The 19,673-nt window shown below is 42.2% G+C and overlaps 2 protein-coding genes across 3 annotated transcripts in view; both read right to left on the bottom strand.

The window, feature by feature from the left end:
- Window positions 1-19,673, bottom strand: part of rps7 (ribosomal protein S7) — a 439,982-nt gene that overhangs the window by 161,479 nt on the left and 258,830 nt on the right. The window lies entirely within an intron of this gene.
- Window positions 1-19,673, bottom strand: part of trappc12 (trafficking protein particle complex subunit 12) — a 110,258-nt gene that overhangs the window by 55,432 nt on the left and 35,153 nt on the right. The gene's annotated exons all lie outside the window — the stretch shown is intronic.

The following is a 19,673-nucleotide window of genomic DNA, read 5'->3' as shown; positions in this document are numbered from 1 at the left end:
CTCTAGGAATGAGCGACCATAACATGGTAGAATTTCAAATTCAGTTGGAGAATGAGAAAGTTAGATCTCAAACCAGTGTCCAAAGCTTAAATAAAAGAGACTACAAGATATGAGGGCAGAGTTGGCTAAAGTGGACATGGAAAATAGATTAAAGTATGGGATGGTTGATGAGCAGTGGCAGACATTTAAGGAGATATTTTATAACTGTCAACAAAAATATATCACAATGAGAAGGGATAACCATTCGTGGCCAACAAACGAAATCAGGGATGGTATCAAATTGAAAACAAGGGCATACAATGTGGCAAAGACTAGTGGGAGGCCAGAGGATTGGGAAACTTAAAAGCCAGCAAATGAGTAAAAAATATGATAAAAAGAGAGGGTAGATAGATTATGAAAGTAAACTAGCACAAAATATAAAAAGATACTAAGAGTTTCTACAGGTACATAAAAAGGAACCGAGTGGCTAAAGTAAATGTTGGTCCCCCAAAGGACGAGACCGGGGAAGTAATAATGGAGAACAGGGAAATGGCAGAGACGTTGAATAAATATTTTGTATCGATCTTCACGGTTGAAGACACTAAAAACATCCCAATAATAGATAATCAAGGGGCTATAGGGAGGGAGAAACTTAATACAATCACTAAAGTAGTAGTACCCGGTAAAATAATGGGACTAAAGGCGGACAGGTCCCCTGGACCTGATGGCTTACATCCCAGGGTTTTAAAGGAAGTGGCTGCGGAGATAGCGGATGCATTGGTTGTGATCTACCAAAATTCCCTGGATTCTGGGGAGGTTCCAGCGTATTGGAAATCCGCAAATGTAAGGCCTCTATTTGAAAAAGGAAGCAGACAGAAAGTAGGAAGCATTAGGAAAATGCTGGAGTCCATTATTAATGGAGCAGTAGCGGGACATTTGGAAAAGCATAATTCAATTAAGCAGAGTCAGCATGGTTTTATGAAAGGGAAATCATGTTTGACAAATTTACTGGAGTTCTTTGAGGATGTAACGAGCAGGGTGGATAAGGGGGAACCAGTGGATTGTTGTATTTCGATTTCCAGAAGGCATTCGATAAGGTGCCACATAAAAGATTACTGAACAAGATAAAAGTTCACATGGATGGGGACAATATATTAGCATGGATAGAGGATCGGCTAACTAACAAAAAACAGAGTCGGGATAAATGGGTTATTTTCCGTTTGGCAAACAGTAACTAGTGGGATGCCGCAGGGATCGGTGCTGGGGCCTCAACTGGTGACAATCTATATTGACTGAGATGAAGGGACCGAGTGTAACGATGTCAAGTTTGCTGATGGTACAAAAATCGGTGGGAAAGCAAATTGCGAGGACACAAAAAATCTGCAAAGGGATATAGACAGGCTATGTGTGTGGGCAGAAATTTGTCAGATGTGGAGTATAATGTGGGAAAATGTGAGGTTATCCACTTTGGCAGGAAAATATAGAAAAGTAAATTATAATTTAAATGGAGAAAATTTGCAAAGTGCTGCAGTACAGAGGGACCTGGGGGGCCCTCGTGCATGAAACACAAAAAGTTATTATGCAAGTACAGCAAGTAATCAGGAAGGCAAATGGAATGTTGGCCTTTATTGCAGGGGGATAAAGTATAAAAGCAGAGAAGTCCTGCTGCAACGGTACAGGGAATTGGTGAAGCCACACCTGGAATACTATGTACAGTTTTGGTCTCTATATTTAAGGAAAGATATACTTGCATTGCAGGCTGTACAGAGAAGGTTCACTAGGTTGATTTCGGAGATGAGGGGGTTGACTTATGAAGAAATGTTGAGGAAGTTGGGCCTATACTCATTGGAATTCAGAAGAATGGGAGGTGATCTTATCGAAACATATAAGATAATGAGGGGGCTAGGCAAGGTGGATGCAGAGAGGATATTTCTACTCATAGGGGAAACTAAAACTAGGGACATAGTCTCAGAATAAGGGGCCGCCCATTTAAAACTGAGCTGAAAGGAATTTCTTCTCAGAGGGTTATAAATCAATGGAATTCTCTGCCCCAGAGGCTGGGTCATTGAATATATTTAAGGCAAAGATAGACAGTTTTTTGAGCGATAAAGGGAATAAAGGGTTATGGGGAGCAGGCAGGGAAGTGGAGTAGAGTCCATTATCAGATCAGCCATGATCTTATTAAATGACGGAGCAGGCTCGAGGGGCCAGGTGGCCTACTCCTGCTCCTATTTCTTATGTTCTTATGTAAAGGATATACTTGCCTTGAAGGTGGTATAACAAAGGTTCACTAGACTGATTCTTGTGATGAGAGGGCTGTCTTATGAGAAATTGTGTAGAATGGGCTATACTCTCTGGAGTTTAGAAGAATGAGAGGTGATCTCATTGAAACATACAAGATTCTGAAGAGGATTGAAAGGGTAGATGCTGAAAGGTTGTTTGCAATAAAGGTACGGCAGTTATCATGGGTGACTTTAATACGATGAAGGAGGATTTCCTGGAGTGTATAAGGGATGGTTTTCTAGACCAATATGTCGAGGAACCAACTAGAGAGCTGGCCATCCTAGACTGGGTGTTGTGTAACGAGAGACAATTACTTAGCAAGCTTGTTGTGCGAAGCCCCTTGGGAAAGAGTGACCATAATAATGGTAGAATTCTTCATTAAGGTGGAGAGTGACGTAGTAAATTCAGAGACTCGAGTCCTGAACTTAAAGAAAGGTAACTTCGATGGTATGAGAAATGACTTGGCTAGGATAGACTGGCAAAGGATACTTAAAGGGTTGACGGTGGATAGGCAATGGCAGACATTTAAAGATCACATGGATGAACTTCAACAATTGTACATCCCTGCCTGGCGTAAAAATAAAACAGGGACGATGGCTCAACCGTGGCTAACAAGGGAAATTAGGGATAGTGTTAAATCCAAGGAAGAGGCATATAAATTGGCCAGAAAAAGCAGCAAACCTGAGGACTGGGAGAAATTTAAAATTCAGCAGAGGACAAAGGGTTTAATTAGGAGGGGGAAAATAAAGTATGAGAGTAAACTTGCAGGGAACATAAAAACTGACTGCAAAAGCTTCTATAGATATGTGAACAGAAAACGATTAGTGAAGACAAATGTAGGTCCCTTGCAGTCAGAATCAGGTGAATTTATAATGGGGAACAAAGAAATGACAGACCAATTCAACAAATACTTTGGTTCTGTCTTCACTAAGGAAGACACAAATAATGTTCCGGAAATACTGGGGGACTGAGGGTGTAGCGAGGAGGAACTGAAGGAAATCCTTATTACTCACAAAATTGTGTTCGGGAAATTGATGGGACTGAAGGCCGATAAATCCCCAGGGCCTGATAGTCTGCATCCCAGAGTATTTAAGGAAGTGGCCCAAGAAATAGTGGATGCATTTTCCAACATTCTATAGACTCTGGATCAGTTCCTGTGGATTGAGGGTAGCTAATGTAACCCCACTTTTTAAAAAAGCAGGGAAGAGAGAAAACAGTGGATTTGTTAGCCGGACATCGGTAGTGGGGAAAATGCTGGAATCAATTATTAAAGATGTAATAGCAGCGCATTTGGAAAGCAGTGACAGGATCGGTCCAAGTCAGCATGGATTTATCAAAGGGAAATCATGCTTGACAAATCTTCTAGAATGTTTTGAGCATGTAACTAGCAGAGTGGACAAGGGAGAACCAGTGGATGTGGTGTATCTGGATTTTCAAAAGGCTTTTGACAAGGTCCCACACAAGAGATTAGTGTGCAAAATTAAAGCACGTAGTATTGGTGGTAATGTGCTGATGTGGATAGAGAACTGGTTGGCAGACAGGAAGCAAAGAGTAGGAATAAACAGGTCCTTTTCAGAATGGCAGGCAGTAACTAGTGGGGTACCGCAAGGTTCAGTGCTGGGACCCCAGCTATTTACAATATACATTAATGATTTAGACGAAGGAATTGAATGTAATATCTCCAAGTTTGCAGATGACACTAAGTTGGGTGGCGGTGTGAGCTGTGAGGAGGATGCCAAGAGGCTGCAAAGTGACTTGGACAGGTTAGGTGAGTGGGCAAATGCATGGCAGATGCAATATAATGTAGATAAATGTGAGGTTATCCAGTTTGGTGGCAAAAACAGGAAGGCAGATTATCTGAATGGTGACAGATTAGGAAAAGGGGAGGTGCAACAAGACCTGGGTGTCATAGTACATCAGTCATTGAAAGTTGGCATGCAGGTACAACAGGCGGTGAAGGCGGCAAATGGCATGTTGACCTTCATAGCGAAAGGAATTGAGTATAGGAGCAGGGAGGTCTTACTGCAGTTATACAGGACATTGGTGAGGCCACACCTTGAATATTGTGTACAGTTTTGGTCTCCTAATCTGAGGAAGGACATTTTTGCTATTGAGGGAGTGCAGCGAAGGTTCACCAGACTGATTCCCGGGATGGCAGAACTGACATATGAAGAAAGTCTAGATCGACTAGGCTTATATTCACTGGAATTAAAAGAATGAGGGGGGATCTCATCGAAACATATAAAATTCTGACGGGATTGGACAGGTTAGATGCAGGAAGAATGTTCCCGATGTTGGGGAAGTCCAGAACCAGGGGTCACAGTTTAAGGGTAAGGGGTAAGCCATTTAGGACTGAGATGAGGAGAAACTTCTTCACTCAGAATTGTGAACCTGTGGAATTCTCTACCACAGAAAGTTGTTGAGGCCAGTTCATTAGATGTATTCAAAAGGAAGTTAGATGTGGCCCTTACAGCTAAAGGGATCAAGGGGTATGGAGAGAAAGCAGGAATGGGGTACTAAAGTTGCATGATCAGCCATGATCATATTGAATGGTGGTGTAGGCTCGAAGAGCCGAATGGCCTACTCCTGCACCTATTTTCTATGTTTCTATGTTTCGCCTAGCTGGAGTGTCTGTAACTAGGGGGCAGTTTCAGGATAAGGGGTAGGCCATTTAAGACAGAGATGAGGAGGAATTTGTTCACTCAAGAAGGTTGTGATTCTTTGGAATTCTCTGCCCCAGAGGGCTGTGGATGCAGAGTGTCTGAATATATTCAAGGCTGAGACAGATAGATTTTGGGAGTCTCGGGGAATCAAGGGATATGGTGATCGGGCGGGAAAGTGGAATTGAGGTCAATGATCAGCCATGATCTTATTGAGCAGGCTTGAGGGGACGTATGGCCTTCTCCTGCTCCTATTTCTTATGTTCTTATGTCCACTAGTTTTATCACCTCTTCAATAATGTCAATCAGGTTCAATCGGGCATGACCTACCTGTTACAAATATATGCTGGCTCTCTCTGATAAGCTGAACATTTTCAAGGTGTTCAGTCACTCCATCTGTAATTACAGACTCCAGCAATTTCCTAAACACAATGTTGGGCTAACCGGTCTTTGGTTCCTTGGTTTCCCCTCTCTCACCCTTTTTACATAATGGAGGGATATGTGCCATTTTCCAATCTAAAGGAATGGTTCCTGAATTGAGAGAACTTTGGAAGATTATAGTTAGGGCATCTGCAATGTTCTCACCTGCTTCCTTTAAAACCCTGGGATGAAAACCATCTGGTCCTAGGGATTTGTCACTCTTTAGTGTCATTATGTTCGGTTATTACAATTAATTTGCTTATGTGAATTTTGGTGAGTCCTTGTCCCTCTTTGAATATTAGTTTCTTTGGGATATCTGGCATGCAAAGTAATTATTAAACATGTCCGCATTTCCTAATTTTCATATATAATATCCATATTGTCTGTTTTTAAGGGGCCATATTGTTCCTAACCACTCTCTTTCTGAATATACTTGTAAGTTGTTCACATTGACCAACTTTATAACCTTTCTAAATAATGTGAAGTGGCAAAATGCTACTTTATGGATTTTGCTTTAATGCTGGATCATTGCTCACACCTCCTATATCTTGTTTGAGTAGTAAATGCCTTTGCATTTCCTCTGATAGGGATCTTGCCTGATGGGAGGAAAGGGCATCCCAAAGTGCATTACAATTAATTACTTTGTAGTACAGTCAATGTTGCTATGTAGGCAATTTCATCAATTGTGGGAAACTTGTGCTATGAGCAAGTAACCTCAAGTCTGTTAAGCTTACCCAAATTCATTTCATGCAGGGAATAGCAAACAGAAGATTTTCATACCCTCAGTCCAAAACATTAGTGAGGATACGGTCATTACTTCATAAACTTCAGCATTCATAATTCTTCCACTAAGACGATTGCACTGAACATTGGCTCCAATAAGCCAGTAAAACACTGGCAGATGATCCTTTGTTGAATTGAGGTTGTGAACTGGACTAAGTCTCGAGAATGTTGCAAAAAAAAATGAATGTTGTAGGGTAAAAAGCACTGTATGTATAATCTACAGTGGATCTTGAGCCTTTTGAGTAACTTTCGCTTTTTAATTGAAGTAGTTTAAAACATGTTTTAATTTATATATTCACAAGATGTAGGCATCGCTGGCAAGGCTAGCTTTTTTATTGCCCATCCCTAGTTGCCCTCAAGAAGGTGAAAGGCACTATATAAATGCAAGTTATTTCTTCCTTTCTAAATGAGTAGCCATGTCATATGCATTTTAGAAAGCCTGCGGCTTTGGAACAGTCACTGGCACTCTTCTTAGAAGACACAGTGATGGGATAAACCGATCAGACAGGAATTGACAAAGAGCTATTAAATAGTCACAGCTCATTATTCCTAGCAGATGCCGAAGACTGCTGATTAAGCATCTCAGCTCACTTGATATTCTTGCTCCAAAGTGATATTTTTCCAGAGGTTATTGCTTTTCATGGTGAAGCAGCACGGTGTGACCAATGCTTATGGACAAATAAAATAATTCAAGATGACTAAGCAATAGCCCTTACAAGATATGGTAAAGGAAGGTCCAGTATATTTGGCTGAAGAGATTTTCTTTGTTGCGTGACAAAAACACACACCTCATGGTTTGTGAAATATTTCAAAAGAAAGAGAGATTACTGCCAAAATATTAAGAAAATTAAAGTAATATTCAGCAGCAACCCTCAAAACAATTTAAAATTTAAAAAAAAACATACGCTTCTAATCCAGTACTTGTTGAATAATTCAAATCAAGTCTATGAAGTAAAGACTCTTTAATTTAACTCTGTGCAAAAGTTCAATTGTAATAGCCTTTATTGGGGAAACATTGCATTGGACATAGGAACCATCCTTTCAAAAGAAAAACCATTAAAATCCTCAACAGTTAAACAATAGATTGTGATGCCATTTAATTAAACTCATCATGTGTTGGTAGGAGCTATAAAAAAAACTTTACACTGAAAATAGTTTTGAGAAACTGAAGCTTGAAGTGCATCAGTAATTCACAGTGTATATACTTAGAAGAGAGATGTAGTCAGTGGAATGAGTTCCCACAAACACATTCCAGCACAGACACGATGGGCTGATTGGCCACCTTCTATGTCTTAAGTTTTTGATGATTCTGTAACACACCCACAAGGAGGAATGATCTGTGGTGCAAGTATACCAGTAGCTTGTTCAATTGGCCATTCATCATGTGTACCTACACAGTGAAGCCAAATCTTGCCCCACCCAATATTCCCACAGAGGTTACTGGACATCAATCAATCAATAGCAGGAACCTTAGCTTCTTCATAATCCAGTGTCACTAAAATCAACTGAATTGACTATCACCTTGGCTTAAATTGATTAATGCGTCACAAACCAAGGATCAAACCTGGGACCTTTCTCATGCATGGTTCAGCTACTTACGGACTAAAATGAGTTACTGGGAGTAGGTATGGGGAGCAATTGTATATATACATAGCTTACACGTTTGAAAAATTAGTGCAAGGTGAAACGGCAAAATTAATACAAGTTTAACATATATCATCAACTAGCTTGGCTAGTTGTTTGTGTAATAGCTATTTATACTATTTATTTTGTAACCAACTTAACCTGTAGAGACAAAAAAGGTCCAATAGTGTATCTTAATCATATATCTTCCCTACAACAAGCCACTATTTGAACTTCATAAAGGGTGTGAACTGGGTCTTGGGAGAAATATTCACACAAACAGATTAGATAGTTAATTTATATGCACAATATTCAGCATCCTTGAACCATTGCGGTTGCTGCTCCTGAGACTCATGCTCAAAGCCATGCGCGTTTTTGACCTCAGCCATGGCTCAGTGGGTAGCAATTTCACCCGAGTCAGAAGGTTGTGGGTTCCAGTCACACTCCAGAGACTTGAGCACAAAAATCTAGGCTGACATTTCAGTGCAGTTCTGAGTGAGCGGTGCACTGTTGGAGGTGCCATTTTTTGGATGAAACATTAAATTGAGGCCCCGCCTGTTCTCAAGTGGACGTAAAAGATCCCATGGCACGATTTTGAAGAAAAGGAGGAGAGTTGTCCCGAAGTCTTGGCCAATATTTATGCCTCAATTGACAGCATTAAAACAGATTATCTGGTCATCATAACATTGCTATCTGTGAGCTTGTTGTGTACAAATTGGCTATCCCGTTTCCTACATTACAACAGTGACTACATTACAAAAAAACAAACAGTACTTCATTGGCTGTAAAGTACTTTAGGGTGTCCCGAGATCGTGAAAGGTGCTATAAAAATGTCTCTCTTATTTTCTCTTTTCAGTACCACCGACACACTCTCAGTTGTCCACAGTTCCATTTCATCCTTCGCCTCATCTGGCGCTTCAACAAATAAATTTTTTTTCACTCTTTCAGGCATCAAGCATCGCATGCTTCAGCAACTCTTGTATACCAATGCCCCTCGGATTCTTCTTCCCCTTTACTTTCCTCTGATCCCCATCTGTCCTTCCAATCTCACCACTTGTGTTTTCACTATCCCCTCTGACCTTCCCTTCTCAGACACCGAACGATTACTTCTTAGCAAAGGCCTCAGCTTCAACCCCTTATGTACCCACCTCAAAGAATTTCAAGCTGAGCACAATGCTGAACTCTTCTTCCATCGCCTTTGCCTCCACACCCACTTCTTTGGCCAGGAGTCTTCCCACTGCATTGGCAGACCCTTTTTCCAGTCTTCAGAATTCTTGTTCTCCTTCTGGCCTTACTAGGTCTTTTCATTGGGAACTGTAAGTATGACATTTGCCATCTCAATTTCTCGACTCCCCTTACCAACCCTAACCTACCTCTCTCTGAACTTGCAGCACTCCGTTCTCTCAGGTCCAATCCTGACGTCATTATACCTGCCGACAAGGGTAGTGCTGTTGTTGTTTGGTGAACTGATCTCTACCTTATGGAGCCTGAACACCAATTCTCTGACACCTCCTACCTCCGTGAACCGCGACCCCACTATCGAATATCAAATCATCGTTTCCCAGACCGCCACGGACTTCATATCCTTTGGAGATCTTCCTCCGTCCCCTGTCCCCCCAAAGGCCTCCAACCTCAGTCCCCTAACCTCACACAGCCCGCTTCTACCTCCTTCCCAACATCCACGAATAGGACTGCCATGGTATACCCATGTTTCAGCCTGTTCTTGCTTCATGGAACTTGTTTCTTCCTATCTTGACTATTTTTTAAACCCCTCTCTTCTGATGCCCCCCATCACTTGAACAGTTTCCAGTGTCCTGCCTCTAACCGTTTCCTTTTCACCATGGATGTCCAGTACCTCTACACCTCCATCCCCGACTAGGATGGCCTGCGAGCCCTCCACTTCTTCCTTAAACAGAGGCTCAACCAGTCACCTTCCACTTCCACCACCACCCTCGTCCGCGTGGCTAAATTTGTTCTTGCTTTGAGCAACTTCTCGTGAGTCCGCTCACCACTTCTAAATAAAAGGTGTTGCTTAGGGAAACAGCATGGCTCCTAGCTATGCCTGCCTTTTCGTGGGCTATGTGGATCATTCTTTGTTCTGATCCTACAGGTCTCCTCCCTTCATAGAATGGCTTCCATGCTGTAACCATTCAGTCCGTCGAGCCCGTGCCGGCTCTCTGCGAGAGCACTTTATAGCTAGTCCCACTTCCCCTGTAACCCTGCAAATGTTTTTCTTTCTGATACTTGTCCAACTCCCTTTTGAAAGTAATGATTGAGTCTGCCACCACCACTCTTTCAGGCAGTACATTCCAGATCCTAACCACTCGCTGGGTAAAAAAAAGTTTTTTCTTATGTCACCTTTGGTTCTTTTGACAATTACCTTAAATCTGTGTCCTCTGGTTCTTGACCGTTCCGCCAATGGGAACAGTCTCTCTATCTACTCTGTCCAGACCCCTCATGATTTTGAACACCTCTATCAAATCTCTTCTCAATCTTTTCTGCTCTAAGGAGAACAACCCCATCTTCTGTAGTCTATCCACATAACTGAAGTCCCTCATCCCTGGAATCATTCTCAGAAATCTTTTCTGCACCCTCGCTAAGGCCTTCACATCCTTCCTAACGTGCCATGCCCAAAATTGGACGCAATACTCCAGTTGAGGCCGAAACAATGTTTTATACAGGTTCATCATAATTTCTACGTTTTTGTACTCTCTACCTCTATTCTTGAAGCCCAGGATCCTGCAAGCTTTTTTAACTGCTTTCTCAACCTGCCCCACCACCTTCAACGATTTGTGCACATATACCCCTCGGGCTCTCTGTTCATGCACCCACTTTAGGATTATACCCTTTAGTTTACATTTCTTCTCCTCAATCTTTCTACCAAAATCTATCACTTCACACTTTTCTGTATTAAATTTCATCTGCCACAGGTCCACCCATTCCACCAGCCTGCCTATGTCATCTTGAAGTATATCATTATCCTCCTCACTGTGCACTTTACTTCCAAGTTTTGTGTCATCTGCAAATTTTGAAATTGTGCTCTGTACACCCACATCCAAGTAATTAATATATCAAAAAAAGTAGTTGTCCTAGTATCGACACTTGGGGACCACCACTATATACCTTCCTCCAGAGTGGAAAAACAACCGTTCATTACTACTCTCTGTTTCTTGTCGCTTAACCAAATTCTTATCCATGTTGCCACTGTCCCTTTTATTCCATGGGCTTCAACTTTGCTGGCAAGCCTATTATGTGGCAGTCTGTCGAACGTCTTTTGGAAATCCATCATCATCATAGGTGGTCTCTCGAACAAGGATGACTTGCTTCCACGAGAGTTCACAGATGTTTCAATGAAGGACCCGATGTTCCAGTCCTGAACTCCAGTTGAGGGGGTGGATGCCTGTGCGTGAATGTTTTAATAACGTGTGGTGACCGTTGCACATCAGCTACCACACAGGCTTGACACAGCTAGGCCTTTGTCCAGTGGCAAGGATTAACCAGGACGACTGGAAACCTGCTCTGCTGCATGGATCTAGTGCGCGCACACATCGCAGTGTGGGCTGGTCTGTGCTGCCCCTGGGCACTCGCCTCTTCTGAACTCCGTACCCTCATTTGCCACACCTTCGCCACGAAGTTCCAGGGGCCGGTGCTCCAGCTCTATTTATACTCCCGAGCTGCGGTGGTGTTCTTGCACGGTTCGGGGCGGCCCACGATGGAAATCCACGTACACCAAGTCAATCGCATTGCCCTCATCAACCCTCTCTGTTATCTCATAAAAAAAACTCGGATCAGGTTGGTTAAACACGATTTGCCATTAACAAATTCGTGCTGGCTTTTCTTAATTAATCCACACTTGCCCAAGTGACTTAATTTTGTCCCCGATTACGGTTTCTAAAAGCTTCCCCACTACCGATGTTAAACTGACTGACCTATAGTTGCTGGGTTTATCTTTACATGCTTTTTTTGAACAAGGGTGTAACATTTGCAATTCTTCAGTCCTCGAGCACCAGCCCCGTTTCTAAGGAGGATTGGAAGATTATGGCCAGTACCTCCACGATTTCTTCCTTCACTTCCCTCAGCGTCCTTGGATGCATCACATCCGTATCTGATGACTTATCTACTTTTAAGTACAACCAGCCTTTCTAGTTCCTTGTCTTTATCAATTCTTATCCCATCCAGTATTTCCTCTACTATATCTATGGCAGCATTTTCTTCCTTGGTGAAGACAAATGCAAAGTACTCATTTAATACCTCGGCCATACCCTCTGCCTTTATGCGCAACTCTCCTTTTTGGTCCCTCATTGGCACCAAACCTTCTCTTACTACCCGTCTACTCATTATATGCCTACCTCTTACCTGTGCAATGATGACAGTATTGGTGCCACCTCCTGCTCTTGCACCGAACTGAAATATTTCATCAACTTTGCTTTCCAATTTTCACCCTTCCCTCACCTTCACATGTCTTTCTCCGATTCTTCCCTTCGTTTACTTTTCTATCTCCATTTCTGGGGATGGGCCGTCAACCAATAAGCCCAGAGTCCACTGACAGTTACCTTGATTACACTTTCTCCCAACCAACTTCATGCCAGGACTCGATTCCATTCTCCCAGTTTCTCCTCCTCATCTGTTCTGATGATGCCACCTGACACACGAGTGCTTCCAATATGTCTTCCTTTTTCCTCAACCGACGATCCCCTTCAACACTGGTTGACAAGGTCCTCGACTGTGTCCTTCCCATTTTCTGCACTTCTGCTCTCACCGCTTCCCCTCCCTCCCAGGACCACAATTCCCTTCGTCTTCATCTTCCACCCCACCAGCCTCCACTTTCAACAAATTACCCTCTGTCATTTCTGCCACCTCCAGCGCGATTCCACCATCAAACACATCTTCCACTCCCCTTTCAGCATTCCGAAGGGACCGTTCTCTCCGTAACACCCTGGTCTACTCTTCAATCACCTTTATCAACTCCTCCCCGTCCCACAACACGTTCCCGTGCAAGCACAGGATATGCAGCAACTGTCCTTTCACCTCTTCCCTTCAGGGGCCCAAACAATCCTTCCAAGTGAAACAGTGATTTAATTGTATTTCTTTCAATTTAGTTTCCTGTATTTGCAGCTCACGTTGCGGTCCCCTCTAAATTGGGGATATCAAACACAGATTAGGTGATTGCTTTGCTCAACTTCCAGTCGCTTGCCATTTTAATTCTCTGTCCCACTCTGATCTCTCTGTCTTCGGCCTCCTACGCTGTTCTAACAAAGCTCAATGGAAACTTGAGGAACAGCACCTCATGTTTCGATTAGGTGCTTCACAGCCTTCCTGACTCAACATTGTATTGAACAATTTCAGATCATAACCACTGCTCCCATTTTTTCGGTCAGCAGTTGCTGGTAATGGTTCAGCTGTTGGAATGTACGGCTCCATCTTTTATTTCTTTACTTGTCCCATTACCACTCCCTTTTGCCTTGCACCATCATCTCTTTTGTCATTTAATCACTCCTTCCCTCCACCCAATCATAGACCTTTCCTTTTGTTCTTTCCTCATCTCCCCCATTCCCTGCCCCTGTACTTGCTTAAAATCTGTTATCTCTCAATCCGTTACCAGTCAGCAAAAGGTCAACAATCTGAAATGCTATCTGTTTCTCTCTCCACAGATGCTGCCTTGCCCGCTTAGTATTTCCAGCATTTTCTGCTTTTATTTCAGATTTCTGCAGTATTTTGCTTTTGTGTTAGGTAGTTAATTTAGTTCTGTGTAATCTACTATTGAGCATAATCATAGAACCTCACAGCAGAGAAGGAGGACTGCTCTTTCCTCATAGCTTTGCAATTCCCTCCCCTTCAAGTACTTATCCAGTTCCCTTTTGAAAGTTACTACTGCATCTGCTTCCACTAGGTAGTGCATTCCAGATCATAACTCGCTGCAGAAAAACATTTCTCCTCATCTAACCCTGGTTCTTTTGTCAATTACCTTAAATTTGTGTCCTCTGGTTACCGACCCATCTGCCAGTGGAAACAGTTTCTCCTTATTTACTCTATCAAAACCCTTCATGATTTTGAACGCCTCGATTAATTCTCCCCTTAATCTTCTCTGCTCAGAGAACAATCCCAGGTTCTCTAGTCTCTCCAAGTAACTGAAGTCCCTCATCTCTAGTACCATTCTAGTAAATCTCCTCTGCACCCATGCCAAGGGCTTGACATTCTTCGAAACTGTGGTGCCCAGAATTGGATACAATACTCCAGCTGAGGCCTAAAAAGTGATTTATAAAAAGTTATAGCATAACTTCCTTGCTTTTGTATTCTATGCAAGTTTATAAAGCCGAAGATCCCGCATGATTTAACAACCTCATCAACTTGTCCTGCTACCTTCAATTATTTCTGTACATAAACCTCTGGGTCTCTCTGTCCCTGCACCCCCTTTAAAATTATACTATTTGCTTTATATTGCCTCTCCTCATTCTGCCTTCCAAAATCCATCACTTCACACTTCCCTGCGTTATCTGTCATGCGTTTGTCTATTTCACCAGTCATTGTCCTCCTGAAGTCTGCTACTATCATCCTCACTGTTTACTTCATTTGAGTTTTGTATCATTTGCAAACTTTGTAATTATGCCCTGTATACCCAAGCCCAGGTCATTAAGATATATCAAAGAGAACAGTGGTCCCAGTTCTGATCCCTGGTGACACCACTGTACATTACCCTCCAGTCTGTAAAACAGCTGTTCACCATTACTCTTTGCTTTCAGTCACTTAGCTAATCTTATGTCCAGGCTGCTGCTGCCCCTTCAATCTGATGAACTTTAATATTGCTAACAAGTCTACTACGTGGCACTTTACAAAGCACCTTTTGAAAGTCCATATACACAACAACAACTGCACTATCCTCATCAACCCTCTCAGAAGAACATAAGAAATAGGAGCAGGAGTAGGTCATGGAGAAATTTAAAAGCTCTTTATCTGAATGCACGCAGCATTCGTAACAAGATAGATGAGTTGACGGCACAAATACAAATAAATGGGTATGATCTGATAGCCATTACAGAGACGTGGTTGCAAGGTGACCAAGGCTGGGAATTGAATATTCAGGTTCATTTGACATTTTGGAAGGATAGGCAGAAAGGAAAAGGAAGTGGGCTGGCACTGTTAATAAAGGACGAGATCAGTGCAATACTGAGAAATTCTATTGGTTCAGAAGATCAAGATGTAGAATCAGTTTAGGTGGAGATAAGAAACAATAAAGTGAAAGAAGTCACTGGTGGTAGTAGTCTATAAGCTTCCTAACAGTAGCTACACTCCAGGACAGAGTATAAATCAAGAAATAATGGGGGCTTGTAAGAAAGGTACTGCAATAATAATGGGCGATTTTAATCTTAATACAGATTGGACAAATCAAATTGGCAAAAGTAGTCTTGAGGGAGAGGTCAAAGAGTGTATTCGGGATGGTTTCTTAGAACAATACATTGTGGAACCAATCAGGGAGCAGGCTATTTTAGACCTGGTAATGTGTAATGAGATAGGATTAATTAATGATTTCATAGTAAAGGATCCTCGAGGAAAGAATGATCATAACATGTTAGAATTTCAAATTTCAATTTGAGGGTGAGAAACTTGGGTCTCAAACTTAAATAAAGGCAATTACAAAGGTACAAAGACAGAGTTGGTTAAAGTGGACTGGGAAAATAGGTTAAAGGGGAAGACGGTAGGAAAAGCCGTGGCAGACACTGAAAGAGATATTTCATAACTCTCAGCAAAGATATATTCCAGTGAGAAAGAAAGACTAAGAGAAGGATGAACCATCCGTGGCTAACTAAGGAAGTATCAAAGGATGGTAGCAAATTGAAAACAAAGACATGTAATGTTGTGAAGATTAGTGGTAGGCCAGAGAATTGAGAAATTTTTAGAAACCAGCAAAGGATGACTAAAAAAATAATAAAGAGGGAGAAGATAGATGAGAGTAAATTAGCAAGAAATATAGAAAGACATGTGCATAAAAAGGAAGAGAGTAGCTAAAGTAAACATTGGTCCTTTCAAGGATGAGACTGGAGAATTAATAATGGGAAACAGGGAAATGGCAGAAACTATGAACAAATATTTTGTATCGGTCTTCACGGTAGAAGACACTAAAAGCATCCCAATAATAATAACCGAGGGGCTACAGGACAGGAGGAACTTAAAACAATCACTATCACTAGAGAAAAAGTACAGGCAAACTAATGGGACTAAAGGTGGACAAGTCTCCTGGACTTGATGGTCTGTATCCTCAGGTCTAAAAGTGGCTGTAGAGATAGTTGATGCATTGGTTGTAATCTACCAACATTCCTTGGATTCTGGAGAGGTCCCACTGGATTGGAAAACCACAAATGTAACTCCCCTATTCAAGAAAGGAGAGAGACAGAAAGCAGGAAATGATAGACCAGTTAGCCTAACATCTGTGGTTGGGAAAACATTGGAGGCCTTTATTAAAAAAGCCGTAGCAGGACATTTGGAAAAGCAAAATTCGGTCAGGCTGAGTCAGCATGGATTTATGAAGGGGAAGTCATGTTTGACAAATTTGCTGGAGTTCTTTGAGGATGTAACGAACAGGGTGGATAAAGGGGAACCAGTGGATGTGGTGTATTTGGACTTCCAGAAGGCATTTGACAAGGTGCCATATAAAAGATTACTGAACAAGATAAAAGTTCATGGGGTTGGGGTAATATATAAGCATGGATAGAGGATTGGCTACCTAACAGAAAACAGCGTCAGGATAAATGGTTCATTCTCTGGTTGGCAACCAGTAACTAGTGGGGTGCCACAGGGATCAGTGCTGGAATCACAACTATTTACAATCTATATTAATGACTTGGAGGAAGGGACTGAGTGTAACGTAGCCAAGTTTGCTGACGATACAAAGATGGGGGGAAAAGCAATGTGTGAGGAGGACACAAAAAAAAAATCGGCAAAAGGACATAGACAGGCTAAGTGAGTGGACAAAAATCTGGCAGATGGAGTATAATGTTGGAAAGTGTGAGGTCATGCACTTTGGCAGAAAAAAAATCAAAGAGCAAGTTATTATTTAAATGGAGTAAGATTGCAAAGTGCTGCAGTACAGTGGGACCTGGTGGTACTTGGGCACGAAACACAAAAGGATAGTATGCAGGTACAGCAAGTGATCAGGAAGGCCTTTATTGCAAAGGGAATGGAGAATAAAAGCAGGAAAGTCTTGCTACAGCTATACAGGGTATTGGTGAGGCCACACTTGGAATACTATGTGCAGTTTTGGTTTCCATATTTACGAAAGGATATAATTGCTTTGGAGGCAGTTCAGAGAAGGTTCACTAGGTTGATTCCGGAGATGAGGGGGTTGACTTATGAGGAAAGGTTGAGTAGGTTGGGCCTCTACTCATTGGAATTCAGAAGAATGAGAGGTGATTTTATCGAAATGTCTAAGATTTTGAGGGGTCTTGACAAGGTGGATGCAGAGAGGATGGTTCCACTGATGGGGGAGACTAGAACTAGTGGGCATGATCTTAGAATAAGGGGCCACCCGCTTAAAACAGAGATGAAGATAAATTTCTGTGGATTTCGCTGCTTTAGAGAGCTGTGGAAGCTGGGACATTGAATAAATTTAAGACAGAAAGAGACAGTTTCTTAAACGATAAGGGGTTATGGGGAGCAGGCAGGGAAGTGGAGCCGAGTCCATGATCTTATTGAATGGCAGAGCAGGCTCGAGGGGCCATATGGCCTACTCCTGTTCCTATTTCTTATGTTCTTATGTCGTGTATTTGGAATTCCAGAAGGCATTCGATAAGGTGCCACAGAAAAGGTTACTGCGTAAAATAAGAGGTCACGGGGTTGGGGGTAATATATTAGCACAGATAGAGGATTGGCTAACGAACAGAAAACAGAAAGTCGGGATAAATGGGTCATTTTCAGTTTGGCAAACTGTAACTAGTGGGGTGCTACAGGGATCAGTGCTCAGGCCTCAACGATTTACAATCTATATTGATGACTTGGATGAGGGGACAGAGTGTACTGTAGCCAATTTGCTGATGATATAAAGATAGGTGGGACATGCAAGTTGTGAGGACACACATAATCTGCAAAGGGATATAGATTGGTTAAGTGAGGGGGCAAAAATTTGGCAAATGGAGTATAATGTGGGAAATGTGAGGTCATCCACTTTGGTAGGAATAATAAAAAAGCAAATTATTTAAATGGAGAGAGGCTACAAAATGCTGTGGACAGAGGGAACTGAGCGTCCTTTTACATGAAATACAAAAAGTTAACTTGCAAGTACAGCAAGTAATTAGGAAGGCAAATGGAAGGTTGCCCTTTATTGCAAGGGGGATGGAGTATAAAAGTAGGGAAGTCTTGCTACAATTGTACAGGGTGTTGGTGAGGCCACACCTGGAATACTGCATACAGATTTGGTCTCCTTTTTTAAGAAAGGATATAGTTGCATTGGAGGCAGTTCAGAGAAGGTTCACTCGGTTGATTCCTGAGATGAAGGGGTTGTCATATGAAGAAAGGTTGAGCAGGTTGGGCCTAAATTCATTGGAGTTTAGAAGAATGAGGGGTGATCTTACTGAAACATAAGATTCTGAGGGGGCTTGACAGGGTAGATGCAGAGAGGATGTTTCCCCTCTTTGGGGAATCTAGTAATAGGGGGCATAGTCTCAGAATAAGGGGCCGCCCATTTAAAATGGTGATGACGAGGAATATCTTCTCTCAGAGGGTTGTGAATCTTTGGAATTCTCTGTCTCAGAGAGCTGCAAAGGCTGGTTCATTGACTATATTTAAGGTGGAGATAGACAGATCTTTGAACGAGAGGGGAGTCAATGGTTATGGGGAGGGGGCAGGAAAGTGGAGTTGAGGCCATGATCAGATCAGCCATGATCTTATTGAATGGTGGAGCAGGTTCTAGGGGCCAAATGGCCTACTCCTGCTGCCATTTCTTATGTTCTAATGTATATGGCCCCCTGAGCCTGGTTCGCCAATCACTAAGATCATGGTTGATCTTCTACTTCAACTCCACTAACCTGCCATATCACCACTTCATCCAAGAACTTCATAAAGTTAGTCAAACACGATTTGCCTTTAACAAACCCATTGATTAACGCATGTTTTTCCAAGTGACAATTTTTTGTCCTGGATTATTGTATTCAAAATTTTTTCATCACCGATGTTAGTTAGGCTGACTGGCCTGTATTTACCTGGTTTATCCCGCTCCCCCTTTTTCATTTTGAACAGCAGTACAATATTTGCAACCCACCAGATCTCTGGTGCCACTCCCATATCCAAGGAGGATTGGAAGATTGTGCCCAGAGCCTCTGCTATTTCCAACCTTACTTCCCTCAGCAGCCAAGGATGTATCCCATCCAGACCGGGTGACTTTTCTACTTTGAGTGTTCCTACCCTTTTAAGAACCTCCTCTATCATTTTTATCCTATCCAATTTCTTTACTACCTCTTCTTTTGCTGTGACATTGGCTGCATCCTCTTCTTTTGTGAAGACTTATGCAATACACTCCAGTCAGTACCTCAGCCATGCTCTCTGCTTTCATAAGAAGATCTCCTTTTTGTCAGCTCCACCCTTCCTTTAAGTATCCTTTTACTATTTATATCTTTATAAAAGACTTTTGGGTTCCCTTTCATGTAACCCACTATTCTCATACACTTACTTTGCCCCTTATTTCCTTTTTCAGTTCTCCTCGACACTTTCTGCAATCAGCTTGGTTTTCTACTGTATTATGAACCTGACATTTATCCAAGTCTCCTTTTTCTGGTTCATTTAGTCATCCAGGGAGCTCTAGCTTTGGATGCCCTTTCTTTCCCTTTTGTGGGAATGAACTAGATCCTCTTTGAAGGCCTCTCATTGCTCACTTACTGTTTTGCCTGCCAATCTTTGATTCCAATCTACCAGGGCCAGATCCCTTTTCAACTGACTGAA

Source organism: Pristiophorus japonicus, chromosome 7 (genome assembly GCF_044704955.1).
Source record: "Pristiophorus japonicus isolate sPriJap1 chromosome 7, sPriJap1.hap1, whole genome shotgun sequence".
NCBI lineage: Eukaryota > Metazoa > Chordata > Chondrichthyes > Pristiophoridae > Pristiophorus > Pristiophorus japonicus.
The sequence above is the reverse complement of the archived record's forward strand: the minus strand, read 5'-3'. Positions and strand labels throughout refer to the sequence as shown.